This window comes from Lathyrus oleraceus, chromosome 5 (assembly GCF_024323335.1).
Source record: "Lathyrus oleraceus cultivar Zhongwan6 chromosome 5, CAAS_Psat_ZW6_1.0, whole genome shotgun sequence".
In the NCBI taxonomy this organism is placed as follows: Eukaryota; Viridiplantae; Streptophyta; class Magnoliopsida; order Fabales; family Fabaceae; genus Lathyrus; species Lathyrus oleraceus.
The window spans coordinates 453,221,124-453,248,650 of record NC_066583.1 but is presented as its reverse complement, the minus strand read 5'-3'; the positions used below and the strand labels follow the sequence as shown (position 1 = coordinate 453,248,650).

At 39.0% G+C, this 27,527-nt stretch overlaps 1 pseudogene; it reads right to left on the bottom strand.

Moving 5' to 3' along the window:
* Positions 1 to 23,780: 23,780 nt before the first annotated feature.
* Positions 23,781 to 26,713, bottom strand: LOC127082997 (uncharacterized; annotated as a pseudogene).
* Between the last annotated feature and the right edge of the window lie 814 nt (positions 26,714 to 27,527).

Genomic DNA, 27,527 nt, shown 5'->3' with positions numbered 1-27,527 from the left:
GGAGTTTTTACTTTCTCAAATGTTGGAAAAGCTTCAACAAGTGTTCTACATGTTCAACTTCCATTTTTGACTTCGTAATCATATCTTCAGCATATACCTCGATCTCCTTGTGCATCATATCATGAAACAAGGTAGTCATAGCTCGTTGATACATGGCTCCGGTGTTCTTCAAACCGAAGGGCATCACTCGATAACAGAATGTTCCCCAAGCTGTGATGAATGTTGTCTTCTCCATATCCTCGGGTGCCATTTTAATCTGATTATAATCGTAAAATCCGTCCATAAATGAAAAGACATTGAATTTAGTTGTATTATCTACCAACATATCAATATGTGGTAGAGGAAAGTCATCTTTCGGACTAGCTTTATTCAAGTCTCGGTAGTCCACACACATTCGGACTTTTCCATCTTTCTTAGGCACAGGAACAATATTGGCCACCCATTCAGGATATGTAGAAGTCACCAGAAACCCCGCTTCAATTTTCTTCTGAACTTCTTCTTTAATCTTCACTGCCATATCAGGATGAGTTCTTCTGAGCTTCTGCTTCACTGGCACACACTCAGGCTTCAATGGCAAGAAATGTTGCACGATATCAGTATCTAGACCATGCATGTCTTCATATGACCAGGCAAAGACGTAGACAAATTCTCGTAGCAACTCAATCAACCCCTTCTTCACAGACTCTTCCAGGAGTGCCCCAATCTTTATTTCACGAACGCAATCTTCAGACCCCAAGTTGACTGTTTCCAGATTCTCAAGATGTGGCTGAATGATCTTCTCCTCGTTCTCAAGCAGACGGGTAATCTCATCAGGAATCTCTTCAACATCATCTTCTTCGGCCTCAAATACAGGGAACTCAAAGTTGGGATATGGTGTTGGACCATTATGTTCAATGGGTTTGATCAACCTGCATAATGATTTTGAGTATAAAAGAGATTTCAGATTTCAAACCAGGCAAATCATTATGCAGATGAAAAGATTGATTTTAATCTCTTTTTAGGGTTTTATGGTGATCACCAATTTCATGCAAAAAGCAAAAAGGGAAAATAATTTGGAAAAAACAAACATTTAACATGTGATTATTGAATGAATATCATTGTATTAATCAAAATGTGCCAACAATGTCATCACTTCTCCTTTTGGCATGGGAGAAGGGTTTTAAAATAAAATGAACTTATTACGTGGACTTGTGGATAATTGTTGGAACATCAACAGCGACCCAATTATTGCAGATTCCACCAGGTATGACGAAGTTGCCCAGGTATTCCTCTTCATCATCCTCAACAATGGAAGGAACCTCTTGATCTTCAATAGTGTGGATGAAACCACCACTCTGGAACATCCCACTCTCATTGGAAACACATGAAGAATACCCTTTGCCAGCTCGGGATTTATTATCTTCCATCTTGATCATTTGTCCTAAACCAGTAGTTGCACCATGCTCAATGGCCAACTTAGCATCATTGTAGGAAGCAAATGAAGAAGGTCATTTCCTTGAAGGCTCAGCAATAGATAAGGCTTGGAACGGAGTCCCAACCTCATCCTCAGCATCTATATAGGAAAAGGAAGACAAATGGATAACCAAGAGATCCTTCTCTCCCCCTATCACCACTAACTTTTTGTTTTTAACAAACTTCAACTTCTGGTGTATGGTGGATGTCACGGCGCCTGCCTCTTGAATCCATGGTCTGCCAAGCAACAGCTATATGACAGATGAATATCCATGACCTGGAAAGTGATCTGGAAATCACTAGGTCCAATCTTGATCGGGAGTTCAACTTCACCGATCACAGTTTTCCTTGATCCATCAAAAGCTTTCACTACCACTCCACTCTGCCTCATGGGAGGCTCCTGGTAAGAAAGTTTGGCCAGAGTGGATTTTGGCAACACGTAAAGCGATGGTCCTGTGTCTACCAACACATTGGACAAGGCATCATCCTTGCAGTTCATAGAAATGTGTAGACCCAAATTGTGGTCTTTTCCCTCCTCGGGAAGATCAGCATCACAAAAGCTTAAATTGTTACAAGCGGTTATGTTTCCAACAATGCTATCAAACTGTTTAATAGTGACATCGTGATCCACGTATGCCACGTCCAACACCCTCTGCAAAGCTTCACGGTGTGGCTCATAATTCATCAACAAAGATAGCACAGATATCTTTGATGGAGTTTGTAACAGCTGATCAACAACATTATACTCGCTCCTTTTGATGAGCCTCATCATCTCATCACAGTCCTCTTTCAAAATGCCATGCTGGCCAACTAGGACATGAGCTTTAGCAGATTTATCAACAACAGCAGGGTCAACGCCCTTCACAATAAGTGCCGGATTGGAAGAAGAGGTCCCCACAGGACCGACAGGGTTAACAGCAGTAGTTCTCCTCACGACATCTTCGTGGGGGTTTGGCTGCACCGAGAAAACACGACCATTACGGATCACACCACTAACATCTGAGATACTCACCACAGAGGTGGAGGGCAACGACACCTCCTTCCCATCTTCTAACACAATTGCGTTATATCTGTAGGGAACTGCTTTGTCTGATGAGTATGGGACATGGCCCGCTGACTTGATTACAAGAGAGGGAGAAACCTTCTTCTTGCTTCCATCATATTTGATGACAACAGGTTCTGGTATTCTGAATACAGGAGAAATAACATCAACTTCATCCTCATTAGGATTCTAAAGTATCTCGATCATACCCTGATCCAGCATCTCTTGGATGTCCTTCCTGACTTGTCGGCATCCTCTTTCGTTGACAGTGCACACCTGGCACCTGTCATGGTCATGCTCATAATGATTGTATCCACATAACAGTCTATGCATCTTGACCAAAGATTGCCTGATATCATTGACATACAGGACTTTATATTTGCCAGGACAACCCTGGACCATGTTCACAGCAGCTTTCCCATGCTCGGGCAATGGGTTCTTCTTGACGTTAGGACCTACGTCCTCGAAAAACAAAATCCCACTTCTCACAAGGTCTTGCACCTTGGTCTTCAGGGGATAGCAATTCTCCACATCATGTCTGGGAGCACCGGAATGATATACACAGTGTAGCTCAGGCTTGTACCACCACTGAGGGTTGGTAGGTACAGCAGGAGGGTCACGTGGAGTAATTAACATTCTGTCTATCAACGAAGGATAAAGTTCAACATAGGTCATTGGAATTGGATCAAAAGTGACCCTCTTCCTATCGTAGTTGGTGCTGGTGTTATTGTTGTTTCGAGGCTGGTAGGCCTGCTGTTGGGGACAATGATGTTGTTGATATTGTTGATGTTGTTATTGTTGATGATGTTGAACTTCCCTAAAGGCAGGTGCTATATGAGCCACCTGGTGTTGGCTGAAGGCAAGGCGAGCAATCTTCCTCTTCACATAGGGTCTTCTCTTGATATGGGAGGACACAACATGTGCCTCTCCCTCTTTCTTCTTTGCAAAGCCCCCATATTGCTTTGCTGAAGAGCCTTCATCCTTAGACAGACGTCCTTCACAGACTCCTTCCTCTAGCCTCATTCCCATATTCACCATTTCGGTGAAGTCCGAGGGAGCACTAGCAATCATCCTCTCATAATAGAAAGAACTCAAAGTCTTCAAAAAGATATTTTTCATTTCTTTCTCTTCAAGGGGTGGCACAATCTGAGCGGCCAACTCACGCCATCTCTGGGCGTACTCTTTGAAAGTCTCCTTCTCTTTCTGGGGCATTGCCCTTAGTTGGTCCCTATCGGGAGCCATATCCACATTATACTTGTATTGCTTGATGAAAGCTTCGCCAATATCATTGAAGGAGCGGATGTTCGCACTATCCAGACCCATGTACCATCTGAGTGCAGTACCGGACAGGCTGTCCTGGAAGTAGTGGATACGAAGTTGATCATTCTCTGTCTGCGTTGACATCTTGCGAGCATACATCACAAGATGGCTGAGTGGGCAATTGTTTCCCTTGTATTTCTCAAAGTCATGCACTTTGAATTTTACAGGGATCTTGACGTTGGGCACAAGGCACAACTCAACAACAGTCTTACCAAAGAGGTCTTTATCCCTCAGAGCCTTCAGTTCCTTGCGCAGCTCAAGGAATTGGTCGTTCATCGCGTCCATCTTCTCATATACGTCTGGGCCCTCAGATGGCTCAGAATGATAGATGGTGTCTTCTACTCTGGGTAAGGTGTGCACAACGGGGGGTGGCACAGCAAGGACCGGGCTAGATGTCGGCAAAGAAGCGAGAGTTGGAGCAAAACCCTCGGGCACAAAGTTAGCGGCCATCCCCCAGGGGAACCTGGCTGGCATGGTGGGCGCAAAATGAGTTGTTGCGGCAGGAACAGTTGAAGAAGCTACCTCTGATATAATCGTCCTCACGGGAGGAGTTGCAGGAGTTGGAGATGACTGGCTCTGAGTAGCCAGCACTGACTTCATCATGGCAGTCAGCCTAGCTACTTCCTCTTTCAATTCCCGGTTCTCTTGCTCTAGATGATCCATCAACTTGGGAAGATTGGCTCTCGTGTTACACCGGTGCGTCAGCTTGTCTTCAAAATAAATGAAGAGCAAAGAGTTAGACCACTGATCAAGAAGCTCTGAACAAAACCTGCTTATGCATATGATGCATGCAATGTTTGTGCATATGATTTGTTTTTTAATCAGAGGAACTTTATAGAGATCTATTTGCTAATATTTGAAAATATTAATCTTTTAAGACATATATGGAATATTCATAGCAATAATATTTGGAAAAAAATTTACACCACAGAAGAAGTATAGTCTTGGTAACCAAATATAATACAAGAGAAAAGAAGAATAAACATCCTATGGAGCCCTAGAAACAATCGTCCAAAGCTCTCGAGATCGGAAGATAAGCTGCACGAAGCCTCTTCACCTCTCTCATAAGCTGCTTCCATATCTGCCTTCTCCTTGGCGAGTCGATCATACTTCCTCTTCCAAAACCTGGATGACTGAGGAAGAAGAGAAGTAACTACATCATCAGGCTCATCAATAACCTGATGCTCCAGAAATTCTATCACAACATCTTTATCTCTGAGTTGCTGAAGTAGTTCCTCTCGCTCACGAACCCAAGCATGCGAATGGTCTTCATATCTCAACTCCTCTACTCCTTGGTTAGGGATGGTTGAACGCCCAACCATAACCATACGAGTAGGTCTCGGATAGTCATATGGCATGCGGTACTCAAGCACTCTCTTCCTCACCCAAGCGGTGTAGGGTTCCAAAGCAATACAATTCTTCGGACCAAGCTCTTTCCTTCCCTTCCTATGAATCTTGCGCCAAGCGCCGACCATTCTGCCCTTCAAGTTCTGGGGATCTTTACCCTCTTGAAAGAACACACCTTCCAACAGAATGTTGTTAGGTTTATCCTTTAAGGGAAACCCAAGCTGACGGCAAGCCAAAATAGGGTTGTAGTTAATTCCACCACAGGTACCAAGAAGAGGCACATTGGAGAATTCACCACAAGAGTCAATAATCTGGACCCCATCATACACACGGTTATACCAAAAGATAACATCATTAGTGAGAGACATAAGTCTCGTAGACCACCGTAGACATCCCTTGTTCTCCTTGAAGGCTAGCGTCTGAGGTTGTAGAATCAACAACTGTATCTTGCTTTGAACTTTTCCAGCTCACAGCGCCACCGTTTAAGCAAAATACATAACCAGATTGCGATCTAAAGTCATCCTTATCTGTCTGGAAGCTAGCATCGGTGTATCCAATTACAACCAACTCTTCCTGACCTCCATATATCAAGAATGAGTCCTTAGTCTTTCTCATATACTTAAGGATATTCTTGACAGCTACCCAATGAGCATCACCAGGATCAGATTGGTACCTACTCGTTGCACTTAAAGCATACGAGACATCTGGTCGAGTACATAACATAGCATACATGATAGATCCTATTGCAGATGCATATGGAATCTTATTCATGCGATCCCTTTCTTCCTTAGTTTAAGGGGATTGTGTCTTTGATAGACACAAGCCATGTTGCATAGGTATGAATCCTTTCTTGGAATCATGCATATTAAAGCGTCTCAGCACTTTGTCTATGTACGTACTTTGACTTCCTAATATATAGATTCTATCTCTATAGATTCTGATTCCTAATATATAGGCTGCTTCACCTAGGTCCTTCATAGAAAAGCATTTCCCCAACCAAGACTTTACTTGTTGCAGGGTAGGGACATCGTTTCCAATGAGTAATATGTCATCTACATATAATACCAGGAAAATGATCATGCTCCCACTAACCTTATTGTAGACACAAGGCTCATCTTCGTTCTTGATGAATCCATATTTTTTTACCGTTTTTTCAAAACGAAGATTCCAGCTTCTGGAAGCTTGCTTCAATCCATAGATTGATCTTTGTAACTTGCATAGCTTTTGGGCTTCTTCTGGTATGTCAAATCCTTCAGGCTGTGTCATGTACACATCCTTAAGAAGATTCCCATTAAGGAAAGCAGTTTTGACATCCATCTGTCATATTTCATAATCATGATATGCAGCGATAGCAAGTAAAATCCGAACAGATTTAAGCATTGCAACTGGTGAAAAGGTTTCATCATAGTCAACCCCATGAATTTGTTTATATCCTTTTGCAACCAGTATTGCCTTATAGGTATGTACCTTACCATCCATGGTAGTCTTCTTTTTGAAGACCCACTTGCATCCTATAGGGTTAACTCCTACAGGAGGCTCTACCAAGGTCCAAACTTGGTTTGTGTACATGGAATCCATTTCAGATTTCATGGCTTCTAGCCACTTCTCAGACTCGGGACCAGTTATGGCCTCTTGGTAGGTCACAAGCTCATCTTGATCCATGAGTAATACATCACCTTGATCAGTTATGAGATATCCATATCTCTCAGGTTGGTGACGTATCCTGCTTGACCTACGCTGGTCTTGTTCTACTTGAGCAGGTTGCTCTTCCACAACTACTTGTGTTTCCTGCTCTAATTCCTCCATAGGTGTATAGATGCTTTGTGATTCTTGAATTTCTTCAAGCTCTACTTTCCTCCCACTGATTCCTTTGGAAATAAAATCCTTTTCTAGGAAAACTCCAGTTCGAGCGACAAACACTTTTCCCTCAGAAGGATTGTAGAAGTAACACCCTCTTGTTTCTTTAGGATACCCCACAAATAAGCATTTGTTAAATTTGGGCTCAAGCTTAGTTGAAATTTGTCGTTTCACATAAACTTCGCAACCCCAAATCTTCATGTAAGACATATGTGGTTTCTTACCACTCCATATCTCATATGGTGTCTTCTCAACCTTTTTGGATGGAATACGGTTAAGTGTGTAAGTTCTTGTCAATAGTGCATGTCCCTAAAAGGAGTTTGGAAGATCGGTGTGACTCATCATGGATCAGACCATGTCTAACAGGGTTCGATTTCTTCTCTCAGATACACCATTCCATTGAGGTGTTCCAGGAGGAGTAAGTTGGGATAGGATCCCACACTCTTTCAGATGGTCATCAAACTCTAGGCTTAAATACTCACCACCTCGATCTGATCGAAGAGTTTTAATATTCTTACCTAGTTGGTTTTGTACTTCATTCTTGAATTCCTTGAACTTTTCAAATGACTCAGATTTGTGTTTCCTTAAATACACATAATCATATCTACTGAAATCATCAGTAAATATGATGAAGTACTGAAAACCTCCTCTGGATGGTATGTTCAGTGGTCCACATACATCAGTATGTATGAGGGCCAAAAGATCATTAGCTCTTTCACCTTTTCCTGTGAATGGAGACTTTGTCATCTTTCCAATTAAACAAGATCTGCATGTCTCATATGATTCATAATCAAAAGAGTCCAACAATCCATCTTTATGGAGTTTGGAAATGCATTTCTCATTTATGTGGCCTAATCGACAATGCCAAAGGTAAGTTGGATTTAACTCATTAGGTTTCATCCTTTTAGTATTAATGTTATAAATAGACATTTCAAGATCAAGGACATATATTCCATTGTTCATTTGTGCAGTAGCATAGAATATATCATTCAAATAAATTGAGCAACAATTGTTCTTTATTATAAATGAAAAACCAAACTTGTCCAAACAAGAAACGAAAATAATATTCCTGCTAATTGCAGGTACATAATAATAGTTCTCTAACTGAATTATTAAACCACTAGGTAAAGTCAATACATAAGTTCTTACGGCTAAAGCAGCAACCTTTGCTCCATTGCCAACTCGTAGGTCGACTTCACCTTTTGCCAAATCTCCTTTCCTTTTTAGTCCTTGCACATTGGTACAAATGTGAGAACCGCATCCAGTATATAATACCCATGATGCAGAAGTAGATAAATTAATTTCAATAACAAAAATACCTGAAGTTGAAGTCTCTACACCATTCTTCTTATCTTCTAGGTACTTTGGGCAGTTTCTCTTCCAGTGTCCGGTCTTACCGCAATGGAAGCAGGTGCCTTCTTTTGCTATGCCTCCACTAGGCTTCAAAGCAGCAACAGTGGGTTTGGGTTTGGAAACTTCCTTGCCTTTCCCTTTATCACCCTGCTTGGTGGGCCTTTTGTTGTGTCTCTTTCCATTTCCGATCATCAGAATGGACTTCCCTTTTGACTTCAGATTATGCTCAGTAGCTCTTAACATGTCTAGCAGTTCAGGAAGAGATTTGTCCATATCATTCATATTGAAATTTAGGACAAATTGACTTAATCTATCTGACAACGATTGCAAGATCAAATCAGTCGTAAGTTCCTTTCCGAGGGGAAAACCCAACCTCTCAAGGTTTTCCACATACCCAATCATCTTGAGCACATGGGAACCTACAGGGGCTCCCTCAGCTAACTTGCCTTGAAAAAGGGCTTTTGAAACTTCAAACCTTTCATGCCTTGCTTGCTCTTGATAGAGCATCTTCAGGTGTTCGATCATATTGAACGCTACCATGTTCTCATGTTGCTTTGGCAACTATGAGTTCATGGTAGCTAGCATGAGACAAACAGTTTCATTGGCATCATCAACATGCTTATTATAAGCATATCTTTCTGCCTTAGGTGCAGAACTAGGAGGTTCCTCTTCAGGAACAGGTTTCTCCAAGACATACAGCTTTCTATCATGTTTGAGGACAATCCTCAGATTTCGGTGCAAATCCAGAAAATTTGTCCCAAACAATTTTTCCTTGTCAAGGATTGATCGCAAAATGTTGTTAGAGGTGTTTGTTTCCATGGTAATCTACCTGAAAATAATAAAAATATAAGTATCAATAACATATTTAATTAGGCCTTTAATTAAATATGCTCCCACTATTTTACTCAAAACAAATGACCCTCACCATTTGATTCAGAAAATCCCGTTGGAAGATTTTTTAGTGGGTCGAGATCCATATTTCACTTTGTTTTAAGTCCGCGTAGGCGGATTACACAAAACTATGTTATTTAGGTAGGAACTCCTTCCAATTGTATCTAATACAACTCTCGAATATTTTAGTTTGGTGAATAACTCCTTATTCCAATCCATCACATGGATCATTTCCAACTCTTGCTTCTAAACATATATAATCTTATTATAATTTGTTTAGTTAAGTTTGACCCATTGTTTTAGCAATTGGATATTACAATTATCCCATTGCACCTTACTAATATAGAACATGCACCCCGCGTAGGCGAAACCTACATTATCCGATACTAGTCTTAATGAGTGTTAAAACTTGGAAAGCATAAACTTAATATTTAATTTGAGGGAATTTACAATTATTCTGATCTCACCGGCTTATTTATCATATAAATCATCTCTCACATGTATCAACATGCATTCACATGCATCAACATACATACATAATGAAACCTTTATGGCCCCTAGCATAATTATTCTCCCAAGCCAATGAGAGAACCTAAGCTAACCTAATAACGATCTAAGCTTCTCCAAGCAAGATCTTCAAGGTTGTCCTTTTTTGATATTGAATTCTTCTCTTTCTTCATAACATTACATTACATAAAAAAAACTCGTTTTACATACGAGGGAGTGAGATGAGAAAAGAAGTTACATTATGAGATTAAAAGAGAGGCACGACACGCAAGTCGTATTTTAAAAACCCAAAATAAAATAAAGGAAAACTAAGGCGATAACCGATCACCACAAGACAATAATAATAAACACATTATTATTATTAATTTTAATTCTTTTAATTAATTAAAACCAAATTAAATTTCGGCGACCGATCACACTACGCATAGTTAGCCGGGGGTCCGCTGCCCGGTCAGCGGGAACGGGTGTTCCGCTTCCCGGTCAGCGGATGGTGGTTGAAGGGGCAGCGCCCCTGGACGAAAAATTTAATGAACAATTCATTTGAAATCGACGTCGTTTTTCGCATCAACACTTGATACTTTAAAGCACAACTCTTGCGCAGTCACAATCCTAATCGCATAACTCTTTGACAACACAACCCTTGTGCCGTCATTAACCCTAATGCACCAATTTCAGACCGTCAAACACATCTCGATTGTTGATTCAGTATGATTGATCAACACGTCATTGCTTCACCATACTAATGTCGGATCAAGAAGCAAACGACCATTGATCGCTCAAAGGAAAACAACCATTAAGTGTTTGAATGAATGAAACAGAAACAATATATCATATATACCATATTTTGCATCAGGATTACTTATATCATATATATAACTTGATCGATCTCAATTTAATTACTCGTTTATTCTTTGATTCATTCTCTCTTTTAATCGTATTAATACAGAAAATACAGAAAATAAACAGCTATCAGATGCATGGTTTCGTAAGTGGCTCTGATTGAAGGAGAATTGCGATCCAAAACGCAGCGGAAATTAAAATTTTCTCCTTTAGAGATCCTTACGAATGGTCATGATCAGTGATAGAATATTTACCTCTTGTGACGATTGAAACCTTTGGTGCAGATCTCTTGTGACGATCAAAACCTTTGATGCAGATCCACGGAGCGATCACGAACGTTGAACGATGACAACATTTCTACTCAGTCCACACGAACGGATTCCTTCAGTCTCAGTGCTAGCTGGTATGATTGAAGGCTTTGAGTGAGAGAAAGAGAGAGAGAGAGAGAGAGAGAGAAAATGAAAATAATGCAACCGCCACGAATGCTTCTGCACAAGGGTTCTATTTATAGAACCATTTGTGTGGGCTTCAAGCTAAAAAGCCCACTTAAGTGTATTTTGGCCCATATCTTATAATATGCCCAAAATCACTTAAGCTCATGGTACCTTACCATATTTCGTTTTCTACTTAAGTACACCGTACCTTTACGATGTTCTACAATTCACTTAAGGGCACTGTACCTTACGGTGTTCCTTAGTTACTCTATCTCTCATCAATCCGTCCTTTGTGTGTGACCCTGTAGGTTTTCACGGCATTGGCAATTATATTAAATCATGTATTTAACATAATAAATAGTGAGCGGTATCTAGCAACACATCACTGCTACCCAAGACACGAAAATGTCATGTGATCTGACAATTCCTTCTGTGATAATACTTATGTGTATAATTACCCTTTTGCCCTTATGTCTGTATTGAACATAAGGCATAGACCGGGTCATCCTTGTCCAGTTCAATATTGGGCCCATAGACATTTATCCTGTTATGCAGGATGGGCAAATTCCATCTAGGTCACTCATGTCCCTCAGCTTGCTTCGTGGAGTATCCATCAACTGTCTTTATGGTTATCCAGTTACGAACAACGTTTGATCAGCAATAAAGCACTCGACTCTACATCTAGGGTCCATAGTGGTCTTAGGTCGAAGAGTGGTATACACCATTATCACCATGAGAATACCTTATGACACTTTGCATAACTTTCTATATAGTATTCTCATAGCGGGTCAATCCGGTATAAATATTACTCTTAATACTCCTACCTATGTTTAAGACTTGATAACTCCTTATCCATGATCCATGAGATGTGATCATCAGTCTATATACATAATAGTCTTAATGCTTTAATGTCATCCCACTTCACAATAAAGCTCGACTACAGATACTTTAAGAATAGTGTCCTTATGTTTAATTTGATCTCATGATTAAGTCATACTTGATACATTAAACAGACTAGCTATTCTAGGGACTTTATTAAACAAACGTAATAAAGAAAAAGCCTTTTATTATTAATAAATAATTCGATACAAGTACCAAAAGTATTGGCCTTTAGGGCTTACACCAACAATCTCCCACTAGCACTAGAGCCAATCAGGCATACCCTTAATACCCATAGATCTAGTATGGCCATCATGCTTCTGCTGCGCAAGAGGCTTTGTCAGTGGGTCAGCAATATTGTCAAGTGTAGGTACTCTGCATATTTTCACATCTCCTCTATCTATTATCTCTCGAATTAGATGATAACGCCTAAGTATGTGTTTGGATCGTTGGTGAGATCTAGGCTCCTTGGCTTGTGCGATAACACCATTGTTATCACAGTAGAGACCAATGGGATCCACAATGCTAGGAACTATGCCAAGTTCACTAATGAACTTTTTGATCCAAACAGCTTCCTTTGCTGCACTTGAGGCAGCAATACACTCGCCCTCGGTTGTAGAATCAGCAATTGTATCTTGCTTTGAACTTTTCCAGCTCACAACACCACCGTTTAAGCAAAACACATAACCGGATTGTGATCTAAAGTCATCCTTATCTGTCTGGAAGCTAGCATCGGTGTATCCAATTACAGCCAACTCTTCCTGACCTCCATATATCAAGAATGAGTCCTTAGTCCTTCTCAAATACTTAAGGATATTCTTGACAGCTACCCAGTGAGCATCACCAGGATCAAATTGGTACCAACTCGTTGCACTTAAAGCATACGAGACATCTGGTTGAGTACATAACATGGCATATATGATAGATCATATTGCAGATGCATATGGAATCTTATTCATGCGATCCCTTTATTCCTTAGTTAAAGGGGATTGTGTTTTTGATAGACACAAGCCATGTTGCATAGGTATGAATCCTTTCTTGGAATCATGCATATTAAAGCGTCTCAACACTTTGTCTATGTATGTACTCTGACTTAGGCCAAGCAGTTTTTGTGATCTATCTCTATAGATTCTGATTCCTAATATATAGGCTGCTTCACCTAGGTCCTTCATAGAAAAGCATTTCCCCAACCAAGACTTTACTTGTTGTAGGGTAGGGACATCGTTTCCAATGAGTAATATGTCATCTACATATAATACCAGGAAAACGATCATGCTCCCACTAACCTTCTTGTAGACACAAGGCTCATCTTCGTTCTTGATGAATCCATATTGTTTTACTGTTTCATCAAAATGAAGATTCCAGCTTCTGGAAGCTTGCTTCAATCCATAGATTGATCTTTGTAACTTACATATCTTTTGGGCTTCCTCTGGTATGTCAAATCCTTCAGGCTGTGTCATGTAGACATCCTCAAGAAGATTTCCATTAAGGAAAGCAGTTTTGACATCCATCTGCCATATTTCATAATCATGATATGCAGCGATAGCAAGTAAAATCCGAACAGATTTAAGCATTGCAACTGGTAAAAAGGTTTCATCATAGTCAATCCCATGAATTTGTTTATATCCTTTTGCAACCAGTCTTGCCTTATAGGTATGTCCCTAACCATCCATGTCAGTCTTCTTTTTGAAGACCCACTTGCATCCTATAGGGTTAACTCCTACAGGAGGCTCTACCAAGGTCCAAACTTGGTTTGTGTACATGGAATCCATTTCAGATTTCATGGCTTCTAGCCACTTCTCAGACTCGGGACCAGTTATGGCCTCTTGGTAGGTCACAGGCTCATCTTGATCCATGAGTAATACATCACCTTATTCAGTTATGAGATATCCATATCTCTCAGGTAGTTGACGTATCCTGCTTGACCTACGCTGGTCTTGTTCTACTTGAGCAAGTTGCTCTTCCACAACTTCTTGTGTTTCCTGCTCTAATTCCTCCATAGGTGTATCTATGCTTTGTGATTCTTGAATTTCTTCAAGCTCTACTTTCCTCCCACTGGTTCCTTTGGAAATAAAATCCTTTTCTAGGAAAACTCCAGTTCGAGCGACAAACACTTTGCCCTCAGAAGGATTGTAGAAGTAATACCCTCTTGTTTCTTTAGGATACCCCACAAATAAGCATTTGTCAAATTTGGGCTCAAGCTTAGTTGAAATTTGTCATTTCACATAAACCTCGCAACCCCAAATCTTTATGTAAGACATATGTGGTTTCTTACCACTCCATATCTCATATGGTGTCTTCTCAACCTTTTGGATGGAACACGGTTAAGTGTGTAAGCTGCTGTCAATAGTGCATGTCCCCAAAAGGAGTTTGGAAGATCGGTGTGACTCATCATGGATCGGACCATGTCTAACAGGGTTCGATTTCTTCTCTCAGATACACCATTCCATTGGGGTGTTCCAGGAGGAGTAAGTTGGGATAGGATCCCACACTCTTTCGGATGGTCATCAAACTCTAGGCTTAAATACTCACCACCTCGATCTGATCGAAGAGTTTTAATATTCTTACCTAGTTGGTTTTGTACTTCATTCATGAATTCCTTGAACTTTTCAAAGGACTCTGATTTGTGTTTCATTAAATACACATAACCATATCTACTGAAATCATCAGTGAATGTGATGAAGTACTGAAAACCTCCTCTGGCTGGTATGTTCAGTGGTCCACATACATCAGTATGTATTAGGCCCAAAAGATCATTCGCTCTTTCACCTTTTCATGTGAATGGAGACTTTGTCATCTTTCCAATTAAACAAGATCTGCATGTCTCATATGATTCATAATCAAAAGAGTCAAAGGGTCCATCTTTATGGAGTTTGGAAATGCGTTTCTCATTCATGGGGCCTAATCGACAATGCCAAAGGTAAGTTGGATTTAACTCGTTAGGTTTCATCCTTTTAGTATTAATGTTATATATAGGCATTTCGAGATCAAGGACATACAGTCCATTGCTCATTTGTGCAGTAGCATAGAATATATCATTCAAATAAATTGAGCAACAATTGTTCTTTATTATAAATGAAAAACCAAGCTTGTCCAAACAAGAAATGGAAATAATATTCCTGCTAATTGCAGGTACATAATAACAGTTCTCTAACTGAATTATTAAACCACTAGGTAAAGTTAATACATAAGTTCCTACGGCTAAAGCAGCAACCTTTGCTCCATTTCCAACTCGTAGGTCAACTTCACCTTTTGCCAAATCTCTACTTCTTTTTAGCCCCTGCACATTTGTACAAATGTGAGAACCGCATCCAGTATCTAATACCCATGATGCAGAAGTAGATAAATTTATTTCAATAACAAAAATACCTGAAGTTGAAGTCTCTACTCCACTCTTCGTATCTTCCAGGTACTTTGGGCAGTTTCTCTTCTAGTGTCCGGTCTTACCGCAATGGAAGCAGGTGCCTGCCTTTGCTATGCGTCCACTAGGCTTCAAAGCAGAAACAGTGGGTCTGGGTTTGGAAATTTCCTTGCCTTTCCCTTTATCACCCTGCTTGGTGGGCCTTTTGTTCTGTCTCTTTCCATTTCCGATTATCAGAATGGACTTCCCTTTTGTCTTCAGATTCTACTCAGTTGTTCTTAACATGCCTAGCAGTTCAGGAAGAGATTTATCCATATCATTCATATTGAAATTTAGGACAAATTGACTGAATCTATCTGGCAACGATTGCAAGATCAAATCAGTCGCAAGTTCCTTTCCGAGGGGAAAACCCAACCTTTCAAGGTTTTCCACATACCCAATAATCTTGAGCACATGGGGACTTACAGGGGCTCCCTCAGCTAACTTGCTTTGAAAAAGGGCTTTTGAAACTTCAAACCTCTCATGCCTTGCTTGCTCTTGATAGAGCATCTTCAAGTGTTCGATCATATCGAACGCTGCCATGTTCTCATGTTGCTTTTGTAATTCTGAGTTCATGGTAGCTAGCATGAGGCAAGCAGTTTCATTGGCATCATCGACATGCTTCTTATAAGCATCTCTTTCTGCCTTAGGTGCAGAACTAGGAGGTTCCTCTTCAGGAACAGGTTTCTCCAAGACATACAGCTTTTTATCATGTTTGAGGACAATCCTCAGGTTTCGGTGCCAATCCAGGAAATTTGTCCCAGACAATTTTTCCTTGTCAAGGATTGATCGCAAGATGTTGTTAGAGGTGTTTGTTGTCATGGTAATCTACATAAGAATTAATGAAAATATAAGTATCAATAACATATTTAATTAGGCCTTTTATTAAATATGCTCCCACTAGTTTACTCAAAACAAATGACCCTTATCATTTGATTCGGAAAATCCCGTTGGAAGATTTTCTAGTGGGTCGAGATCCATATTTCACTTTGTTCTAAGTCCGCGTAGGAGGATTACATAAAACTAGGTTATTTAGGTAGGAACTCCTTCCAATTATATCTCATACAACTCTCGAAATTTTCAGTTGGGTGAATAACTCCTTATTCCAATCCATCATATGGATCATTCCCAACTCTTGCTTCTAAACATATATAATCTTATTATAATTTATTTAGTTAAGTTTGACTCATTGTTTTAGCAATTGGATATTACAATTATCCCATCGCACCTTACTAATATAGAACATGCACCTCGCGTAGGCGAAACCTACATTATCCGATACTAGTCTTGATGAGTGCTAAAACTTGGAAAGCATAAACTTAATATTTAATTTGAGGGAATTGTAATTGTTATGATCTCACCGGCTTATTTATCATATAAATCGTCTCTCACATGCATCAACATATATTTACATGCATCAACATACATACACATGCATCAACATACATAATGAAACAGTTATGGCCCCTAGCGCAATTGTTCTCCCAAGCCAATGAGAGAACCTAAGCTAACCTAATAACAATCTAAGCTTCTCCAAGCAAGATCTTCAAGGCTGTCCTCCTTTGATCTTCAAGGTTGTCCTCCTTTGATATTGAAATCTTCTCTTTCTTCATAACATTGTCTTCTTCTCTTTCTTCATAACATTACATTACAGAAGAAACTCGTTTTACATACGAGGGATTGAGATGAGAAAAGAAGTTACATTAAGAGATTAAAAGGAGAGGCACGACACGCAGGTCGTATTTAAAAACCCAAAACAAAATGAAGGAAGACTAAGGCCATAACTGATCACCATAAGGCAATAATGATAAACACATTATTATTATTATTAATTTTTAATTCCTTTAATTTATTAAAACCAAATTAAATTTCGGCGAACAATTCATTTGAAATGGACATCGTTTTGCATCAACACAACTCTTGCGCAGTCACAAAACAGAAACCCCAAGAATTCGGACTCTATGAGTGTGACGACCGTCACAAGCATGTTACGACCGTCACAGGCCCATGACGAACGTCACGCGGCCAAAAATAGAAACGCCTAGAATTCTGGATCTATGAATGTGACGACCGTCACAAAGCACGTGACGACCGTCACGTCCAGCTTGTTACGATCGTCACAAGTCCATGGCGATCGACACGCGACCAAAAACCAGCGCTTTGAAACAGTCAGCAGACGTGTTCAAACAAGCCCTTGTCGCGGCGGGATTTTTCACGAGATTAAGTATTGATTAAACTTAACCCGTTTGAAAAATATTTTAAATGCAAGAGTCGTCACCGTCTTTTATTTTATCCAAAAAGAGGAAGGGAAAAATAACGATAAATCCCTTTAGAGTTACGGGTTCGGGGGTTGGTTATGCAAAGGGAAGGTATTAGCACCCTTTACATCTGTGGTACTCCACAGGAACCTTTTTGCTTATGTTTATGTGAATGCTTTGCTTTTTTCGCTTTGATCGTTTGATTGGGGAGATGAGAAAAGAACTTGATTTTATTGTTTTTGGACTCGATAAAGTCGTAGACTTCATGCCTACGTATCTCCAAGGCGCAATGGAGAAATCAGAATCCACGTAGTTCTCCCAAAAGAAAAGGGGAAAGTCTGTTTTGTTGATTTTAGATTGGCGTGTCTTGCCATCTCTTGCTCGACCTAGGCGGGAGGCTTAGAGACTGACACGTCCTTTTGAAAATGTTTTTAAACTGAAAAGCCAAAGCTGGCAAAAGATTTGAATGAGCCTAAACCCTGAAACAATAAATAAATGGGCTCATTATAAGGAAGCCCAAGAGTAAGCTTGTGAGTGTGTGAAAAGGGTTTCTTAAACGGCGACCGTTGGAACCGCATCGGGTTTCTCTTTTTTGGATTTTTCGATTTTTTAACGTAAAACGTGAACAATACGATTAAACACACAATACAGAACATAAAAAATGCGAGAAAGTAAATTATTACAACACAGTTAGCTATGAATAGTTAGTATTACGAATAGTTAGTGGAGTTTAATCGAGCTGAAACTGAAACGAAACGGTTAGTAACAACATAAACAAATATAAAAAAACAATATAAACATTTACTTTAGACAAAATAAACATTTGATATAAATAAACATTTAATTAAAATAAACATTTAAACAAATAATTAATTTAACTAACATTTAAATAAAACATATATGCAAAATAATAATAAAAGATAAACAATATTTAGTAAACAAAAGTAATATATATATATATATATATATATATATATAATATATATAATATATATATATATATATATATATATATATATATATATATATATATATATATATATATATATATATATATATATTTATATTTTAGACAATAAATATATAGTAGACAAAAATAATATATATGTACATTTAGACAAATATAATATTAGACAAAATAATATAATATAATATATATATATATATATCTATATATTATATATATATATATATATATCTATATATTATATATATATATATATATATATAGATATATATATATATATATATATATATATAGACAATAATATATAATAGACAAAGATAATATATATATATATATATATATAATATAATATTAGATATAATATATATATATATATATATATATATATATATATATATATATATATATATATATATATATATATATATATATATATATATTAGATAAATAATATTTAAAACACATGTCGGCAAGCCGGAACTTTGCCGATTTCAGAGATAAGTGAAGAATATTACCTTGTGTGAAGAGGATGAACTTCTGATCGTCCAAATGATCGACCGAAAGCTGGAAACCGTCACCGACGCAGTGCTGGCTGCCTTCGTGAGTACCTGACTTCAACGTCGCTTTTGATCGGTGAAACGACGCCGGAATGAAATGAACCTTGGATATTTGTGACCTGGACTCAACGAACTTCAAAGATATGAAATCGGTTTTGTGTTTCGGTGAATTATCGGGACGATTTTGGGTTACCGAAAATGAAGAACAAGTGAAATACGGTAATGCTTTTGGAAAAATATTTCTTTTCAATTCTCTGTTTCTCTCACCACACACGTTTTTTCCTTACTGATCCACCACCTTGCTTTCTAACAACATCTATATATATTAATATATTTAGATTACTTAAACAATAAGAAACCTAAAAAATATCTAACATAAATTAATAATATATATTAGATTACTTAAACAATAAGAAACCTAAAAAATATCTAACATAAATTAATAATATATATTTAGATTACTTAAACAATAAGAAACCTAACAAATATCTAACATAAATTAATAATATATATTTAGATTACTTAAACAATAAGAAACCTAAAAAATATCTAACATAAATTAATAATATAATTTTATATTTATATAATAATAATAATAAACTAATATAATATTAATCCTAATTAAATAAACTAATTAACAACTAAACACAATTAATATTAAGCACAAATAATATTAAATGGCACACGATTAAAATACGATAAAATCGAGCGACACGAACGCGATAAAAACGATGACAATTTGCACAGCAAAACAGACAAATTGATAAAACCAATAAACCAGTAAACCGGTAAACCAGTAAAATCAACAACACGACTCAAACAGACTCGATTAAATCACACGGCACAACACGTAATTAAATAAACAACCCTAGGCAATAATAAAATCAACACGACATCACGAAAACGCTGACAAACACAATCACAAATAATCGGACAATACGAAAACTCTAATATATTCGAAATACAGTCAAAATACCGACAAACAAACAATTAAATGGATAAAAACGCACAAAACCTAATCGAAGCGATGCCACGCACAAAAGAGATAAGCGAGATAAATACGAGGCAACGATATCGACCAGGTTTTGCTAAAACAACGAAATACAACACGGTAAGCAACGAAAACACACAAAACCTAATCAAACCAGTTGTCACGCGAAGTTTAAGAAATTGAGATGAATACGAGACAACGAGATTAATCAAGATGTGGTCAACAAAGCCAAAGTCAAATTTTGGGGTGCGACAGATGCCCCTATTTAATTAACTTAGGTCAGATAGCCGGAGGCTATCGAATGGCGTAAGGTAATTAAATATGACAAACGCCACAAAATTTGACCACAAATGCATGTATGCATGATGCAAAAGACAGACAGGCACAGAGACACAGGAGTGCAAACTCTACTGGGGAAGGACATACACCGACTCAATGCATGAAGGTAAACACTGAGAATACTCAGCTGGGGAAGATTCACTACCTATTCATAGATGGAAAATAGGAGGAAAAGAGATATCGACTCAATGTTGACGATATATCACTATCTCATAGATGAAAGTGGGAAAAGATCAATATAACAAGAGTACTGATGTGACAGTACATTACCAACTCAAAGATGGAGGTAACAGAAAAGATGAATACCAACTGGAGGATGAAGGTATAACAAGGGCATAATAAGAATTGAACTGCGTTAACTCATGGTTGACAGCTCACTACCCACTCATTGGTGAGGTAAACAGGACATGCCAACTCAAAGTTGAAGGCAAGCTTCAAAAGATTGATAATAACACTGCTAGGGAAATCAAATTCCATCTCATTGATGATGGTGTAGATGAGGAATCAGATCTAACGATCATTGTGCAGACTTACAGTTGAATGCACACTACCAACTCATTGATGAGGTAGACAGAGAAATGCCGACTCAAAGTTGAAGGCAACCACCGATTCATTGACAAAGGTGTTTAAAAGAATTTAGAACATATTCTCCTGGAGATGTTTATCATTACCGACTCAAAGATGACGGTGGAAGGACAAAATGTACCTAACTCATAGATGAAGGTACTCCATCAGCTCAAAGACGAAGATGGAATCAGAAGTTATCTGTGCAGACTCAAAGATGAAAGCACACTATCAGTTCAACAAGGATCAAATATACCCTACTCATAGATGAAGGTACTCCATCAACTCAAAGACGAAGATGGAATCACAGGAAAATGTGCGAACTCAAAGATGAATGCATATTACCAGCTCAAAGTTGCAGGTACTTCACCAACTCAAAGACGAAGGTGGAATCAAAAGGAATTTGTGCTAAACTCAAAGACGAAAGCACGCTACCAGCTCAAAGTTGCAGGTAGAACCATGGAACTTTCTGTGAGGATGTTATCAACTCATAGATGGAGATAGTAATTAATTTATCCGAGGGATAACAAAGGTTATCACTCATGGATGTAGGTAACTCAAGTTTGTAACGGGTACCAACTCAAAGATGAAGGTATAAAGGTCTTGGACACAATATCTGTCATGTCTGTTTTACTGTATGAGAGTCACAAAGACTATATTGTTGCCTTCTTTTACTGGCAATTTCTGAGCTTTATCTGGAGACACGAGGTTCAAACTAGGATAGAACTAGAATGAAACGGTCAAACAAGACTTCAACTGAAGAGGAATGAACTCATCAGGATTTACAACTGAAACAACCATCTTCCACGAGGCATAGATCTCTGTGGGGAACATGACCAATAAAAGGTATTTTGCTGCTTATGAGGATACTCTATATGGAGAGATTGACTCAACCCACAATATAAACAAGGAAACAAGGTGCATATGAATGCAAGCATGATATGTCATAGATATGCATGAATATTTAGTAATGAATGCATGATGGACAGACAAAACTAGGAATAACTAAAATGTTAACAGCTGCATAAGGACTTGCTGGAGATTTGCACTGAGACTCGCTAGGGAGTAGTACAAAGACTTGCTGGGGAATTGGTACAAGAGCACCATATCCAGGTTTCTTTAAAAGTCTGTCTCTGCTGAGGATTCCGTAGAAGAATGGAGATGCCTTCTACTTCAAAAATGCAGGAGATTCCCTGTGGTTCTTGAATTTGTGAGGTATATGAGGATTGGACCTTTCTGAGGACTCCGCTGGGGATACAAGGTGTTATCCTCTGGAAATAAGATGATATTGTAAGAGAAGTCCTGCAATTCTTGAATTTGCTGATAATGCAGAAGGGATTATTCTTCTGGAAGAACCCGTTGGGGATAAAGTCCGCTGGGGATAGGTGGTATCTTTCCAGGGAATAAGAATATAGGGGAAATCTATCCTTGATTTTTTTGCTTTAATTATCATGGAGACTTTCTGTATCTGAAGACTCTGCAGGGGATTATGGTGTCTGATATCTGGTTACGAGATCTTTCCTCTAGGAGACTCTGTCGGGGAACAGTGATGTCTGACCTTTGAATATAAATGAGAATTCAGGAGAAATCCTGCAATTCTTGAATTTGCTTAAAATGCATAACACACTCTTCTTTTACTACAAAACATTACTGAGGAGGAGACATATCCTTCTATTGAATGGACAGAGAACAACAGGAGATTCCCTGTAGTTTCTGAATATCAACTTTCTTCACTCGCTGAGGGATGGAGACCTCTGTATTACTCCTGCTCGGGGAAATCAAAGCTTCCTTCTCATCCTCTGCTGGGGACATTGCTGATCCCTCCTTAATAAATTACTGGGGAAATACCTGTAGTAATCCCATAGGCCAAATCTGTAACTTAAAACCTGGATCAAAGTCTTCATGATCAATTAACCGGGGAGTCTTCATGATCAATTAAACTGGGGAGTCTTCATGATCAATTAACTGGGGAGTCTTCATGCCCCAAGTGAAGGGAATAAACTTCTTGAAATATTTCTTGCATGATCTCTTGAGGAAAACTAGGAAGCATAGCTGGGGATATCCAGAATCACAACCTCTGCTGGAGAAATATTACTGCCAAGACACCTGTGGAGATCTTTTCATCATATACATATGAGGATAGTAACATGAACATGTCTAGTTGGAATCACATGATTTCAGAATTACTGGGACCACATGTCTCAATCCTTTTATTGATGTCCACAAATCAAAATAAATAATCTTTATATTTTCAAAAACTGTTTTTAATTCAAAACTTTTGTTTCAAAACATATCTGTCAAAGTAAAAGAACTTTCGTAAATTGAAATGAAAATTAAGAGTGCCAAGAAATATAGAAAGGCTCAAATTGATTTGATAGGATGGTAATCAGCCAACAGCGTGATTCCATAGATCTTTACAAATTGGAAAATGGTAATTTCGTGGAAAAAGGGTACGTTGAACTACAATGACATCATTCTCTCTTCCACTTTTGACCTGTATTGCAGCCTTGAGAAAGTTGGAGAACTGTTGAAAATATTCTGATACTTCAATGATCTTATCTCTGTTATGCAGTTACTTGCCTGAAATCCCTAACTTTTGCCTAGATTGCCCTTTCGGGTTTTCAATCTACCGGGATAATATTTTCTTTGTTTTTTATGTCTCTAATTTTTGCCTGGACCGCCCTTTCAGGTTTTCAGTCCACCGAGACGCTCATTTTTGCCTAAGCCGCCCTTTCGGGTTTTCAACTTAGCGAGCTGTTCTTTCCATTTTTTAGGCGAAGTATTTCTTGACTGCATCTGTATTCACGGGACGTGGAAGCTCTTCACCATCCATGTTTGTAAGAATTAAAGCACCGCCTGAGAAGGCTTTCTTGACAACATAGGGTCCTTCATAGTTAGGAGTCCACTTGCCCCTAGAATCATTGTGAAATAGTATCATCTTCTTGAGTACAAGGTCACCCTCTTTGAATTCTCTCGGCTTAACCTTCCTATCAAATGCCTGCTTCATTCTCTTTTGATATAACTGTCCATGGCACAAGGCAGTCATTCTTTTTTCTTCAATCAAATTCAACTGATCGTATCTGCTTTGACACCATTCAGCCTCTGACAACTGAGTTTCCATTAGTATCCTCATTGATGGAATTTCAACCTCTATCGGTAACACAGCTTCCATACCGTATACAAGTGAAAATGGGGTTGCCCCAGTTGAAGTACGGACTGATGTTCTATATCCGTGTAGTGCAAAAGGCAGCATTTCATGCCAATCTTTGTAGGTAACAACCATCTTTTGAATGATCTTCTTGATATTCTTATTTGCAGCTTCAACTGCCCCATTCATCTTGGGACGGTAAGGAGAAGAGTTGTGATGCTCGATCTGAAACTTTCACATAATTCATCCATCATTTTGTTGTTCAGATTGGAGCCATTGTCAGTGATGATCTTGTTTGGAATGCCATATCGGCAAATGAGATTATTTTTGATGAATCTGACCACCACTTGCTTTGTCACCTTTGCATACGAAGCTGCTTCCACCCATTTGGTGAAGTAATCAATTGCCACGAGAATGAAACGGTGTCCGTTGGAAGCTTTGGGTTCAATCATACCGATCATGTCAATGCCCCACATTGAGAATGGCCAAGGAGCAGAAATCACATTCAAAAAGGTTGGTGGTACATGAACCTTATCAGCGTAGATCTGACATTTGTGACACTTCTTTACAAATTTGCAGCAATCTGATTCCATGGTCAACCAGTAGTAACCAGCTCTCAACATCTTTCTTGACATAGAGTGGCCGTTTGCATGAGTACCAAAGGACCCTTCGTGAACTTCTTTCATCAACATTTCTGCTTCCTTTTTGTCAACACATCTGAGTAAGACCATGTCATAATTCCTCTTATAGAGCACATTCTGATTAAGGAAGAAACTGCCTGACAATCTTCTCAAAGTCTTTTTATCTTTTTCTGTTGCTCCAAGAGGATACTCCTGAGTCTGAAGGAAATGCTTGATATCGTGGTACCATGGTTTATCATCAAAACTGGCCTCAGCTGTAAACACATGTGCTGGTCTATCAAGTCGCTTGATCACAATTCTGGGTACTTCGTTTGGAAAACCCACTTGATACATTGAAGACAACGTAGCTAGAGCATCCGCCATATGATTCTCATCCCGAGGAATGTGATGCAATTCAACCTTGGTGAAGAAAGTCAACAATCTTCTTGCATAGTCTTTGTATGGGATCAAGCCAGGGTGGCGTGTTTCCCATTCTCCTTTGATCTGATTGATAACTAACGCTGAGTCACCATAAACAGTAAGATTTTTGATGCGGAGGTCAATGGCTTCTTCAAGACCCATGATACAGGCTTCATATTCAGCAATGTTGTTTGTACATTCAAAGCAAATTCTTGCCGTGAAAGGAATATGAGAACCTTCTGGAGTGATAATGACTGCACCTACTCCATGTCCATAAACGTTGGAAGCTCCATCAAATACTAAACCCCATTGAGAATCTGGTTCAGGTCCTTCTTCAGGAAGTGGCTCTTTACAATCTCTGGATTTTAGGAACATGACATCTTCATCAGGAAACTCATCCTCATTATCATCGTGATCTTCAACGGGTTGGTGAGCAAGGTACTCAGCCAACACACTGCTCTTGATAGCTTTCTGGGTATGATACTCAATGTCGTATTCTGATAACAGCATCTGCCATCTGGCAATCTTACCAGTGAGTGCAGGCTTCTCAAAAATGTACTTGATTGGATCCATTTTGGATATCAACCAAGTGGTGTGACTTAACATATACTGCCTCAATCTCTTAGCAGCCCAAGCCAATGCACAACATGTCTTCTCGAGTAAGGAGTATCGTGATTCACAGTCAGTAAATTTCTTGCTTAAGTAGTAAATGGCATGCTCTTTCTTTCCAGTTTCGTCTTGTTGACCCAGAATACAGCCCATAGAATTCTCAAGCACTGTCAAATACATAACCAACGGTCTTCCAGCAACAGGTGGTAACAAGATAGGAGGCTCCATGAGGTACTCTTTGATACTGTCAAATGCTTTCTGACAATCCTCTGTCCAAACACAATTCTGACTCTTTCTCAGCAATTTGAAGATAGGTTCACAAGTGGCAGTCATGTGAGAAATAAACCGGGATATGTAATTCAATCGTCCTAGAAAACCTCTCACTTGCCTTTCTGTTTTTGGTGCGGGCATCTCTTGGATAGCTTTTACTTTATCTGGATCAACTTCAATGCCTTTTTGGCTGACAATGAAGCCCAAGAGTTTACCTGACCTGACGCCAAATGTGCATTTGTTCGGATTGAGGCGAAGACGGAACTTCCTCAATCGTTGAAACAGCTTCAATAGATCTACTAAGTGACCTTCTTCTGAACGAGACTTCGCGATCATGTCATCCACATAAACCTCAATCTCTTTGTGCATCATGTCGTGAAAGAGCGTTGTCATGGCTCGCTGGTAAGTAGCACCTGCGTTCTTCAACCCAAACGGCATTACTTGATAACAGAATGTTCCCCATGGTGTTATGAAGGTAGTTTTTTCCATGTCTTCGGGAGCCATTTTGATCTGGTTATACCCGGAGAATCCGTCCATGAAGGAGAATATGTCAAACTTTGCTGTATTGTCTACCAACATGTCAATGTGAGGCAGGGGGAAATCATCCTTTGGGCTTGCTCTATTTAAGTCACGATAGTCGACACACATTCGTACCTTCCCGTCCTTCTTAGGAACTGGCACAATATTTGCTATCCACTCTGGATACACTGAAGTGGCAAGAAAACCAGCATCTATTTGCTTCAGAACTTCTTCTTTAATTTTGACGGCCATATCTGGATGTGTTCTTCTTAATTTCTGTTTGACCGGTGGACATTCTGGCTTCAAAGGTAGCTTGTGCTCTACGATGTCAGTGTCGAGACCAGGCATATCTTGATAAGACCAAGCAAACACATCTACATACTCTTTCAACAGGCTGATCAATTGCTCCTTGACCTGTGGGGATAACAATGCTCCAATTTTGACTTCTTTCACATTTTCTTCCGAACCCAAGTTGACTGTTTCCAAAGGCTCCTTGTATGGCTGAATAGTGTCTTCTTCATTTTCAAGCTGGCGGGCGACCTCTTCTGGAATCTCATCCCACTCTTCCTCTTCAGCTTCGAATACAGAATGTTCAAAGTTGGGAGAGGGCATGATGTCATTGTGTTCAACGGGTTTAAGTAACCTGTACAAACAATTGTTTTTAGAGGACTGACCATGACATGCAAAAATGTGTTCTTTTTAAGGTTTTTTGTGTTACCATTTTCCGAAAAAGCTGAAAAGATAAAAGGACACAAGTGTATAGGAACACAAAAGATCTTTTTCATGGATAGTACGTTTTTGACAAAAGTGCCCATTTTACCAAATTAATGCTTCGCGCTTTGGGCTAAAGCGGAAGATTTTTGAAAACTGAAAAGCTTAATTACTTTGATATGTGGACACAATGTGGGATGTCAACTGCGGTCCAGTTCTTCATAACTACTCC